The sequence below is a fragment of the Pseudophryne corroboree genome, chromosome 2 (assembly GCF_028390025.1).
Source record: "Pseudophryne corroboree isolate aPseCor3 chromosome 2, aPseCor3.hap2, whole genome shotgun sequence".
Lineage (NCBI taxonomy): Eukaryota > Metazoa > Chordata > Amphibia > Anura > Myobatrachidae > Pseudophryne > Pseudophryne corroboree.
In genome coordinates this window covers 616,818,166-616,830,840 of record NC_086445.1, presented here as the reverse complement: position 1 = coordinate 616,830,840, position 12,675 = coordinate 616,818,166, and the positions used below count along the sequence as shown (strand labels likewise).

General features: G+C 44.3%; 2 long non-coding RNA genes across 2 annotated transcripts in view; one reads left to right on the top strand and one right to left on the bottom strand.

The window, feature by feature from the left end:
• Positions 1-12,675, top strand: part of LOC135040368 (uncharacterized) — a 102,557-nt gene that overhangs the window by 36,122 nt on the left and 53,760 nt on the right. The window lies entirely within an intron of this gene.
• LOC135051021 (uncharacterized) lies at positions 7,947-11,539 on the bottom strand. The gene is made up of 4 exons (XR_010241995.1): positions 11,144-11,539; positions 10,812-10,833; positions 9,215-9,818; positions 7,947-8,081 (listed from the first exon to the last, which is right to left on the bottom strand). It is a non-coding gene; the product is annotated as an uncharacterized LOC135051021 (long non-coding RNA).

Sequence of the window (12,675 nt, the reverse complement as noted above, 5' to 3'; positions counted from 1 at the left end):
ACTTAGGAGAAATACTGTTATCAACAGTAAGTTCTTACCATAACGTATATTTCTCCTGCAGGGTCCACAGGTTATCCACAGGATAACAATGGGATTTCCCAAAGCAGTTTAGTAGTGGGGACGCTCCTGATGCTCAGGAGAATCCTTCGCCCGAATTCAGCATTGTGAGAGGCAAAGGTATCCGAGGCATAATGTCTTAATGAACGTGTAAACGGAACACCATATGTGTTGCCCATGAAGGACCTACCTTTACGAGTAGAGTGAACAGGGAGATCAGCTTGAAAATATGCTTCGTCATTCCAAGTCATCTTGCCAGTGTCTGCCTACCAGCAGGTCATCCTCTCTTATGAAATCCATAGAGAATGAAAAGAGAATATGCTTTTCTGATGACACTGGTACGATCCACGTAGATCCTTAATGCACGGATCGTGTCCAGCGATGTATCTCCCGCAGAAAAGGTCCAGACCCTAAAAGGCTGGGACAATATTTCCTTTGTTAAAATGGAACTTAGTCATCACCTTAGGAAGATACCCAGATCTAGTTCTGAGAACTACTTTATCTGGATAAACAATCAGAAATGGGGAACAGTATGACAATCCCTAAGTCTGATATTCTTCTAGCTCAGTATAAAAGACACTTTAGTTGTCAACCATTTATAATCCGTATTTTTAAGTGGCTCAAATGGGGCAACTTGAAGGACTTTCAGGACTAAACAAGTCCCACGGCACTGTAGAAAAAACTACTAAAGGTTGACTGCGCAGCATACCCTGGAAAAAAGGTACGCACATCCTGTAAGTTGGTCATTTACTTTTGAAACTCTACAGTCGATGCCGACCCTTGCTTCTCTCAAGGAAGCCATCTATTCCTGTCTGAAGGAATGCTAAGACCCTGGAAACTCAGAAAAATTTTTAGGGTCCCATTCACCTACAGCACCTGGTGTTTGCAGATGTTCCCCATCCTGTTACTCACCAGGCCCAACACTGCATAGCTTCCCAGATCTGGTGAGATTGGGCATATCCAGTGTGGTGTGGCTGTAGATTTTCTTTCACTGCACCAATGAATATAGGCTTGCCATATTTGGTGATAAATGCGAAGGTTTCCTTGCTCTGAAACTGTTTGAAAGTATCCTCTTGACCTGAGGATAGAGGTTTCAATGGCCACGCTGTCAAAGACAGTCGACCCACATGTCTGTGATAACTAGGACCCTGCCTTAAGAGGTCTGGACGTTGAGGGAGCAGAAGTAGAGCATCCATTGCCATTCTCTGCTGGTCTTCCTGTTTAAACTTTCTTGTCACGCCTGAGGTCCGACTCTGACCAGTGGAGATCTCAGGCGAAATCTGGGAGCTATGATACATAACCAGGATATGGTAAACTTGAGCGTAGGCCCGAAGGCGTGACCAGAATGGAGGAGAATATAAGATAAAACAAGTCTTTTATTCAGCACGCAAGATGGTACAGGTAGCGGCAGAAGGTATTAGACTCAATGATAGGTATCACAGATAATGCAGTAACATTGGCACAGGAACAAGGTAATTCTGTAGCAAATGTAACATCGATGGCAAGATGTAATGAGATTAGTGATGAGCGGGTTCAGTTTCCGAGAAACCGAACCCCCCCGAACGTCACCCTTTTTACACGGGTCCGAGCCATACTCGGATTCTCCCGTATGGCTCGGTTAACCCAAGCGCGCCCGAACGTCATCATCCCGCTGTCGGATTCTCGCGAGCTTCGGATTCTGTATAAGCAGCCACGCGTCGCCGCCATTTTCACACGTGCATTGAGATTGATAGGGAGAGGACGTGGCTGGCGTCCTCTCCGTACTACTACTAATACGAGACAGTTGGTTGATCTGATTGCTTGTTTTATTTTACTATAATTGTGGGGAGGATTGGGGAGCAGCTGTTAGGAGGAGTACAGTACAGTGCAGAGTTTTGCTGATAAGTGAGTCGTGACCACCAGTTTTTTATCCGTTCTCTGCCTGAAAAAAACGCTCCATACCATATCTGTGCTCAGTGTGCTGCATGATATATCTGTGCTGAGTGCTCACACTGCTTAATTGTGGGGACTGGGGAGCAGCTATAGCAGGAGTACAGTGCACAGTTTTGCTGACAGTGACCACCAGTATACGTTTGTCTGCCTGAAAAACACTCCTGTGGTGGCTTTTTTTTATACTAGTTTAGCAGTTTGCTGACAGTGTCCACCAGGTCCATTATACTGTATATAGCAGTACGGTAGGCCACTGCTGTACCTACCTCTGTGTCGTCACTCGTCATCCATTAAGTATACTATCCATCCATCTACATTGTATACCTGTGGTGGCTTTTTTTTTTATACTAGTAGTTTAGCAGTCTGCTGACAGTGTCCACCAGGTCCATTATACTGTATATAGCAGTACGGTAGGCCACTGCTGTACCTACCTCTGTGTCGTCACTCGTCATCCATTAAGTATACTATCCATCCATCTACACTGTATACCTGTGGTGGCTTTTTTTTTTATACTAGTAGTTTAGCAGTCTGCTGACAGTGTCCACCAGGTCCATTATAATGTATATAGCAGTATGGTAGGCCACTGCTGTACCTACCTCTGTGTCGTCACTCGTCATCCATAAAGTATACTATCCATCCATCTACATTGTATACCTGTGGTGGCTTTTTTTTTTATACTAGTAGTTTAGCAGTCTGCTGACAGTGTCCACCAGGTCCATTATACTGTATATAGCAGTACGGTAGGCCACTGCTGTACCTACCTCTGTGTCGTCACTCGTCATCCATAAAGTATACTATCCATCCATCTACATTGTATACCTGTGGTGGCTTTTTTTTTTTAATACTAGTAGTTTAGCAGTCTGCTGACAGTGTCCACCAGGTCCATTATACTGTATATAGCAGTACGGTAGGCCACTGCTGTACCTACCTCTGTGTCGTCACTCGTCATCCATAAAGTATACTATCCATCCATCTACATTGTATACCTGTGGTGGCTTTTTTTTATACTAGTAGTTTAGCAGTCTGCTGACAGTGTCCACCAGGTCCATTATACTGTATATAGCAGTACGGTAGGCCACTGTTGTACCTACCTCTGTGTCGTCACTCGTCATCCATTAAGTATACTATCCATCCATCTACATTGTATACCTGTTGTGCCTTTTAGTTGTGCGCATTAAAATATGGAGAACAAAAATGTGGAGGTTAAAAAAATAGGGAAAGATCAAGATCCACTTCCACCTCGTGCTGAAGCTGCTGCCACTAGTCATGGCCGAGACGTTGAAATGCCATCAACGTCGTCTGCCAAGGCCGATGCCCAATGTCATAGTACAGAGCATGTAAAATCCAAAACACAAAAGATCAGTAAAATGCCTCAAAAATCAAAATTAAAAGCGTCTGAGGAGAAGCATAAACTTGCCAATATGCCATTTACGACACGGAGTGGCAAGGAACGGCTGAGGCCCTGGCCTATGTTCATGGCTAGTGGTTCAGCTTCACATGAGGATGGAAGCACTCATCCTCTCGCTAGAAAAAAGAAAAGACTTAAGCTGGCAAAAGCACAGCATAGAACTGTGCGTTCTTCGAAATCCCAAATCCCCAAGGAGAGTCCAATTGTGTCGGTTGCGATGCCTGACCTTCCCAACACTGGACGGGAAGAGCTTGCGCCTTCCACCATTTTCACGCCCCCTGCAAGTGCTGGAAGGAGCACCCGCAGTCCAGTTCCTGATAGTCAAATTGAAGATGTCAGTGTTGAAGTACACCAGGATGAGGATATGGGTGTTGCTGGCGCTGGGGAGGAAATTGACAAGGAGGATTGTGATGGTGAGGTGGTTTGTTTAAGTCAGGCACCCGGGGAGACACCTGTTGTCCGTGGGAGGAATATGGCCATTGACATGCCTGGTCAAAATACCAAAAAAATCAGCTCTTCGGTGTGGAATTATTTCAACACAAATGCGGACAACAGGTGTCAAGCCGTGTGTTGCCTTTGTCAAGCTGTAATAAGTAGGGGTAAGGACGTTAACCACCTCGGAACATCCTCCCTTATACGTCACCTGCAGCGCATTCATCATAAGTCAGTGACAAGTTCAAAAACTTTGGGCGACAGCGGAAGCAGTCCACTGACCAGTAAATCCCTTCCTCTTGTAACCAAGCTCCTGCAAACCACACCACCAACTCCCTCAGTGTCAATTTCCTCCTTACCCAGGAAAGCCAATAGTCCTGCAGGCCATGTCACTGGCAAGTCTGACGAGTCCTCTCCTGCCTGGGATTCCTCCGATGCATCCTTGAGTGTAACGCCTACTGCTGCTGGCGCTGCTGTTGTTGCTGCTGGGAGTCGATCGTCATCCCAGAGGGGAAGTCGGAAGACCACTTGTACTACTTCCAGTAAGCAATTGACTGTACAACAGTCCTTTGCGAGGAAGATGAAATATCACAGCAGTCATCCTGCTGCAAAGCGGATAACTGAGGCCTTGGCAGCCTGGGCGGTGAGAAACGTGGTTCCGGTATCCATCGTTAATTCAGAGCCAACTATAGACTTGATTGAGGTACTGTGTCCCCGATACCAAATACCATCTAGGTTCCATTTCTCTAGGCAGGCGATACCGAAAATGTACACAGACCTCAGAAAAAGACTCACCAGTGTCCTAAAAAATGCATTGCCCAATGTCCACTTAACCACGGACATGTGGACAAGTGGAGCAGGGCAGACTCAGGACTATATGACTGTGACAGCCCACTGGGTAGATGTATTGCCTCCCGCTGCAAGAACAGCAGCGGCGGCACCAGTAGCAGCATCTCGCAAACGCCAACTCGTTCCTAGGCAGGCTACGCTTTGTATCACCGCTTTCCAGAATACGCACACAGCTGAAAACCTCTTACGGCAACTGAGGAAGATCACCGCAGAATGGCTTACCCCAATTGGACTCTCCTGGGGATTTGTGACATCGGACAACGCCAGCAATATTGTGCGTGCATTACATCTGGGCAAATTCCAGCACGTCCCATGTTTTGCACATACCGTGAATTTGGTGGTGCAGAATTATTTAAAAAACAACAGGGGCATGCAAGAGATGCTGTCGGTGGCCCGAAGAATTGCGGGCCACTTTCGGCGTTCAGGCACCGCGTACAGAAGACTGGAGCACCACCAAAAATACCTGAACATGCCCTGCCATCATCTGAAGCAAGAGGTGGTAACGAGGTGGAATTCAACCCTCTATATGCTTCAGAGGATGGAGGAGCAGCAAAAGGCCATTCAAGCCTATACATCTGGCCACGATATAGGCAAAGGAGGTGGAATGCACCTGTCTCAAGCGCAGTGGAGAATGATTTCAACGTTGTGCAAGGTTCTGCAACCCTTTGAACTTGCCACACGTGAAGTCAGTTCAGACACTGCCAGCCTGAGTCAGGTCATTCCCCTCATCAGGCTTTTGCAGAAGACGCTGGAGAGATTGAAGGAGGAGCTAAAACAGAGCGATTCCGCTAGGCATGTGGGACTTGTGGATGGAGCCCTTCATTCGCTTAACCAGGATTCACGGGTGGTCAATCTGTTGAAATCAGAGCACTACATTTTGGCCACCGTGCTCGATCCTAGATTTAAAACCTACGTTGTATCACTCTTTACGGCAGACACAAGTCTGCAGGGGTTCAAAGACCTGCTGGTGAGAAAATTGTCAAGTCAAGCGGAACGTGACCCGTCAACAGCTCCTCCTTCACAATCTCCCGCAACTGGGGGTGCGAGGAAAAGGCTAAGAATTCCGAGCCCACCCGCTGGCGGTGATGCAGGGCAGTCTGGAGCGAGTGCTGACATCTGGTCCAGACTGAAGGACCTGCCAACGATTACTGACATGTCGTCTACTGTCACTGCATATGATTCTCTCACCATTGAAAGAATGGTGGAGGATTATATGAGTGACCGCATCCAAGTAGGCACGTCAGACGTATACTGTACGTATACACGTATGCACGTCAGTACGTATACTGGCAGGAAAAAGAGGCAATTTGGAGGCCCTTGCAGAAACTGGCTTTATTCTACCTAAGTTGCCCTCCCTCCAGTGTGTACTCCGAAAGAGTGTTTAGTGCAGCCGCTCACCTTGTCAGCAATCGGCGTACGAGGTTACTTCCAGAAAATGTGGAGAAGATGATGTTCATTAAAATGAATTATAATCAATTCCTCCGTGGAGACATTCACCAGCAGCAATTGCCTCCAGAAAGTACACGGGGACCTGAGATGGTGGATTCCAGTGGGGATGAATTAATAATCTGTGAGGAGGGGGATGTACACAGTGAAAGGGGTGATGAATCGGACGATGATGATGAGGTGGACATCTTGCCTCTGTAGAGCCAGTTTGTGCAAGGAGAGATTGATTGCTTCTTTTTTGGTGGGGGCCCAAACCAACCAGTCATTTCAGTCACAGTCGTGTGGCAGACCCTGTCGCTGAAATGATGGGTTCGTTAAAGTGTGCATGTCCTGTTTATACAACATAAGGGTGGGTGGGAGGGCCCAAGGACAATTCCATCTTGCACCTCTTTTTTCTTTCATTTTTCTTTGCATCATGTGCTGTTTGGGGAGTATTTTTTTGAAGGGCCATCCTGCCTGACATTGCAGTGTCACTCCTAGATGGGCCAGGTGTTTGTGTCGGCCACTAGGGTCGCTTAGCTTAGTCACACAGCTACCCCATTGCGCCTCTTTTTTTCTTTGCATCATGTGCTGTTTGGGGACAATTTATTTGAAGTGCCATCCTGTCTGACACTGCAGTGCCACTCCTAGATGGGCCATGTGTTTGTGTCGGCCACTTGTGTCGCTTAGCTTAGCCATCCAGCGACCTCGGTGCAAATTTTAGGACTAAAAATAATATTGTAAGGTGTGAGGTGTTCAGAATAGACTGGAAATGAGTGGAAATTATGGTTATTGAGGTTAATAATACTATGGGATCAAAATGACCCCCAAATTCTATGATTTAAGCAGTTTTTTAGTGTTTTTTGAAAAAAACACCCGAATCCAAAACACACCCGAATCCGACAAAAAATTTCCGGTGAGGTTTTGCCAAAACGCGTCCGAACCCAAAACACGGCCGCGGAACCGAACCCAAAACCAAAACACAAAACCCGAAAAATTTCCGGTGCACATCACTAAATGAGATGCAGTGTGAACCACTGATGAAGTCCCAATATAATGAGCACACGATAGCAGACACAGTTGCAGTGTAAACCACTGATGAACTCCCAATATAGGCCCTCATTCCGAGTTGATCGCTCAGTTTTTCGTTCGCACAACATATTTGCAAAGTTGCGTTAGTGTAGTAAATTTGCGAACATCCGCCCCCAACGTATTTTTGCTCTTTCGCTCGCAGTATTACACAAAGTGGGCGTACGCCAAATGACATCGCAGCAATGCGAAAACATCGCAGCAATGCGAAACCATCGCATTAACACATACTTCATCGTAAAAATACTAAGTTGTAGTATATTTACACATTTATCATTAAAAGTGCTCACTTTTGCGGGCAAACGCACCACAATGGTTTTTTTTTACTATTAAGTGGAATAACACCTTCCAATTAAAAGTCCACAAGCCCTCCTCAATTACAAATCCAATTAGTGAAATGAATTGTAATGTTCAAGATCAATTAAGTCTTTTTAAAATACCTGAAGAACACTTTGTAGCCATAATTGTACCTAAATTATTTTAGAATTTTAATATAAATATAGATGTTTGCAATGTGCTTGGTCTAATGTTTTTATTTTTATTTTTTAAGTAGAGTTTTAGTATGTGAATGAAGGTGTTTGCATGTTTATTTAGACAATAACAACATGTCTTTTTTACATTTTAAACAAACTTACGTTAGATGTATGAAATGTTTAAGGTAATAAATGTCTGTTCGTCATTCTGCAGTTCCTTCGTTGCATTAATAAATAATAAACACCCGCTTAACTTGAAAACAAATTTTTTTTTTTTATAATATAAACATATTTTTTTTTTTTAAACAAAAATTAAAACAACGTTTGCATTTGGTCAACAAGACCCAGCAAGGCCTGGAGATGTATCCTCATGTTGCCAATAATGTCCGCAAAAGATGTGGGATCTCCAACGGCAACATCTGAAATTAAGAGATAACATAAACATTAATAACTTACTCACATTACTTATTATACAAGCAAGGCACAAAGCACACTTTAATGCAGGCATGTCCAAACTGCATCCCTCAAGCTGGTGTGAAACTACATATACCAGCATGCCTTGACTCAGTTTTGGGGCCAGGGAAAGCCAAAGCTGTGTCAGGGCATGCTGGGATGTGTAGTTTCTCAACAGTTGGAGGTCCGCAGTTTGGACAGGCCTGCTTAATGGCAAAGTTACTACATCATGGCTGTTTTATGGTACAATCATTAGCAGAAAAACACACAAGCCTGCTCTGGGTTTTTTTAATAAATTTTTCCCGTTTACGAGACCATGGGGTACATTTACTACTATGTGAGTTATATTTAAGATGGAGCGTTGCCCATAGCAAACAAGGAAAAATAAGAATATTATCTTGTAGAAGTGGTTCCCCAATTGTAAAGTATAATCTTATTGGTTGCTATGGGCGACATCCCATGTTAAAGATAACTACCATCTTCGTCAATGTTACACCATGTTGGCATTCATTTACATCTGGAGTGTATTTATGATTTTTTTTATGGGTTTGGTCCTGCATCATCACACTGCATATCAACATCTTCAGAAGGACAACAGATCCTAGCATGCCCACACTCCCTGAAAGCTGACCTTACTAAATAAGGTCAAACAGGTTTGACTTTAGCCAATAATCATTTTGTGAGTGTAACTTTCACACCACAAATCAGTGTGTCATTAGGCTGCATAACAAAGTGAAGCATGTGATTTGTAAGTGCATATATTAAGACTACACAGGCACAAGTGTAAAAGACCAACAACATACTAAACTCCACTCAGGTCTAACTGTTTCCCTGAAAACCTAACACATATAAACCCTGTTGTCCTGGCAACCCTGTCGACCTAATGAGTGTCGACCTAGAGTGGACACACAAAACATTGCACACATAAACACTGTACATATAATGACACTCACAAAAATGTAAATACAACATGTAGACCATGAAGAATAACACAAATATTTGTCCTTGGTACAAGAATTCCAACAGTACAACACTGCATGTTTTGGCATTGTAAGTGTAAGTAGGTAATCATTTTTGGAGAACATGTTAAAACACTTACTTTCCTCTGCAACATGATGGTTGACAGTTAATTCAGCAGGGGCTTCTTCTGCCCACTCACTGGGTGGGGAAGGCGGCTGGATGGGGGAAGGAGGAGGGATTGGGGAAGGAGGAGGGATTGGGGAAGGAGGAGGGATGGGGGAAGGAGGAGGGATGGGGGAAGGAGGCTGGATGGGGGAAGGAGGCTGGATTGGGGATGTAATTTCAGAGGGTGGGTCTGATTGAGAGGGCGAGGGGGGCGGAGAGAAAGTTAAGCCAATAGAGGGTGAGGGGGGCTGAGAAGGTGAGTTTGAAGTTGAAGGAGAAGGGGTATGGGAAGGAGGAGAAGGGGTCACAGAAAGAGATAGAGAGGTGGTGTGAGAAGGGGAGTGGAAAGTGGAGTGGGCCTGGGAAGCTGAGGGGGACTGGGAAGCTGAGGGGGACTGGGAAGCTGAGGGGGACTGGGTAGCTGAGGGGGACTGGGAAGCTGAGGAGGACTGCGAAGGGGAGGGGGAGTGAGAAGGGGAAGTGAGAAGGGGAGGGGGAGTGAGAAGGGGAGGGGGAGTGAGAAGGGGAGGGGGACTGGGAAGGGGAAGGGGGCTGAGAGGTCTGCCGTTGTTCTCGTCCTATAATGATATTTTTGAAAAAATTTATTTTGCATGTTAAATTACATACTAAACAATTTGAAAAATCACTGTTCTGTTCCATGTAAAAGACTGTGGTTTGTTTTTCTTAAAAATACACATTTTAAAAACATCATCATGTTGCCCACAGCAAACAAAATGAGTCAAAACTTTTACTTTGAAGCTCATTCCTTAATCTATTCCATTGAGTCATATTGATTGGTCTAGGCAACATCACCAGATAACTATTCAAGGCACCTTATTATATAGACAGCACTGATCAAGTATTTGGGTACAGTTTCCTGCCTGGTTATTAATTCTGGAAAACATGCACTTGTTTGGTGACACTTTGCTACAGTCAGTACTGTTTGCCCTAACCACACACACTGTCCTATGTTATAAAAATGGACAATCAGCGTTGCAATTAGCCTACCACTTAGTGTAAATTTCTTAAATTTTTGCTAAGAATCTTATGTAATGTAACTTACTGCGTGCATGCATAGCCCGTATTTGCTGGCGGATCTCCGCCAACAGCTCTGGCGTCCTCCTGCGGAGATCACTCCATCTCCGCGCTAGTTGGATGATTGCCCGCCTGCTGCGGACGCGAGTCCGCAGCAGGCGGCGGACCTCCGCGTAGGCCTCGCGCTTAACCCGATTTGGGATGAAGCGCCCAACGCGGCCTACGCGGCGGTCCATCACCGCAACCAGGACGCGGAGCTCCCGACTGGTGAAAGGTGCAGCACGCATCATGGCAATGGCATTTTCCTTATTTGGGCATATATTTATAGTGTCTGTTAGCATGTGATTGGTCAAAAATCTATGTTGTCATTTCTAATAACTTTATTGATCTTTGCAATGCTGTGAAGAGCAGAGTGTTATTTCGCACGAGTGGAAATACGCATTCGCATTAGCAAAATTTTTAGCAAAAAAAAACACAAACACAGACACAGAGACACACAGTTTGGAAAAAATTCCTACAAATATCTGTGTACTCACCACAGTTTGTGTGATCATTCAGCTGGGCAGTCACAAAGTGGGCAACATTCAATTTCATTTGTTTGTGTGTTTGTTTAAATAATCAGGATTTTAGGATATAAAACAAATAAGGACACTATTTAGCATCATCACATTTTTTACATTTCAAATCTAAAATTGAAAGCTTAACGTGTTAACGGATTTTTAGTATCAAAAAAAATTACACATTCCAACACACCAAAAGCATTACACAATGACCTTACAATATCAAACAAAATGTCAACATTACAAATAATACATAAGCATACTGTGATTTTAATTTGGATAAAAAAGATAATATAAAAACACTATACCTGAAATATTCAGCAACAATGCTTGCCCTGACTTGGCTCCCCCTCCGTGTAACACTCCCCCCACCGAAGTGTCGAACAACCCCTGGCTCCTCATCAGGCAATTCCTCTGTCTGAGGAAGCTCTACGCTACTCCTTACCGCGATATTGTGTAGTATTGCGCACAGAACCACTAGTTTACTTGCCATCTCCGGCGAATACATGATATCGCCACCAGTGCGGTGGAGCACACGAAACCGCCCTTTAAGGACCCCAATTGTGCGCTCCACCAGCTGCCTAGTGGCAGTAAGCGCGGAGTTAAATGCCGTCTGTGGTCCTGGCCTGGGATTACGGTAAGGAGTCATGAGCCAGGGGGTGCAAGGATATCCACGGTCTCCTGTTTGAGGAAAAACCAAAATTAGAAATAGTAAATTTTGAAAAAAAAAAAAAAATTGTAAGAAATATGTGCAACAACTCACCCAATAACCACATGTCTGCTCGTTGACTTGATCTTAATCTGTGCCATATCCCTGATTGTCTAATGACATACGCATCATGGGAACTTCCAGTAAACTTTGCGTTCAGGGAAAGGATCTGGAGGGATGGCCCACAAACAACCATTACATTCAGAGAATGAAACAGTTTCCTGTTTCTATAAATTTCTTCATTATGTTTTGGTGGCTGAATAGCTACATGTGTGCCATCCACAACCCCAATAACATGTGGGAAGCGACTACCACCTTCCGCAAATTGCCGCTTCACCACATCTAGGGCACCAACATCCAAAGGCATAGCAATAAATTGCTTCACACGCTTGAGGAAAGCCTGGCAGACACGCCGCAGGACCTTACTGAACTGGCCCTGCGACATGCCAACCAGGTCTCCAACCACATGCTGGTAAGACCCTGTTGCCAAAAAATGTAACACAGCAAGGAATTGTGTCAATGGTGGTATTGCTGTAGGATACCGAATTTCAGACTCCAGATCACTCTCTATTATGGAGAGAGTGTCTAGGATTAGATGTGGTGGCAGCCTGTATCTACGTACAACCACATCATCTGGCATCCCAAAAAGTAGGACACGGGGTCGGAAAATTGGTGGCCTAGCACGCCTCCGTTGCCTTGGTTGATGAGGAGCCGGTTGTGGTTGTGGGGCTGGCGGTTGGGGTGGGAGTGCTGGCGTGGGTTGGGGAGGTAGGGCTTCTGCTGCGATAAATATAGACATCACACACTTTTATAAAAAAAAAAAAAAAAAAAAGTTGAATAAGACAAAAACAAAGTCCAAAAAATATGCAAACAAAAAATTTGTAAAAAAAGGGGGTGTCAACTTACTGCAGGAGCGTAAGACATTTTTTCTGGGTTCAATTCAGGACCAAAAAGAATATTATAAAAAAAAAAGAAAAACAACATTATTTTTATAATGAAAGCTACATATGTTAAATTGTAATTGTTAAAAATACTATTATTTAAAAAAACAGAACATCAAACACATCACAAACACCTACTACAAAATTATGAATAATTGGTTAAAAACATTTAAATAAAACAAACAAAAAG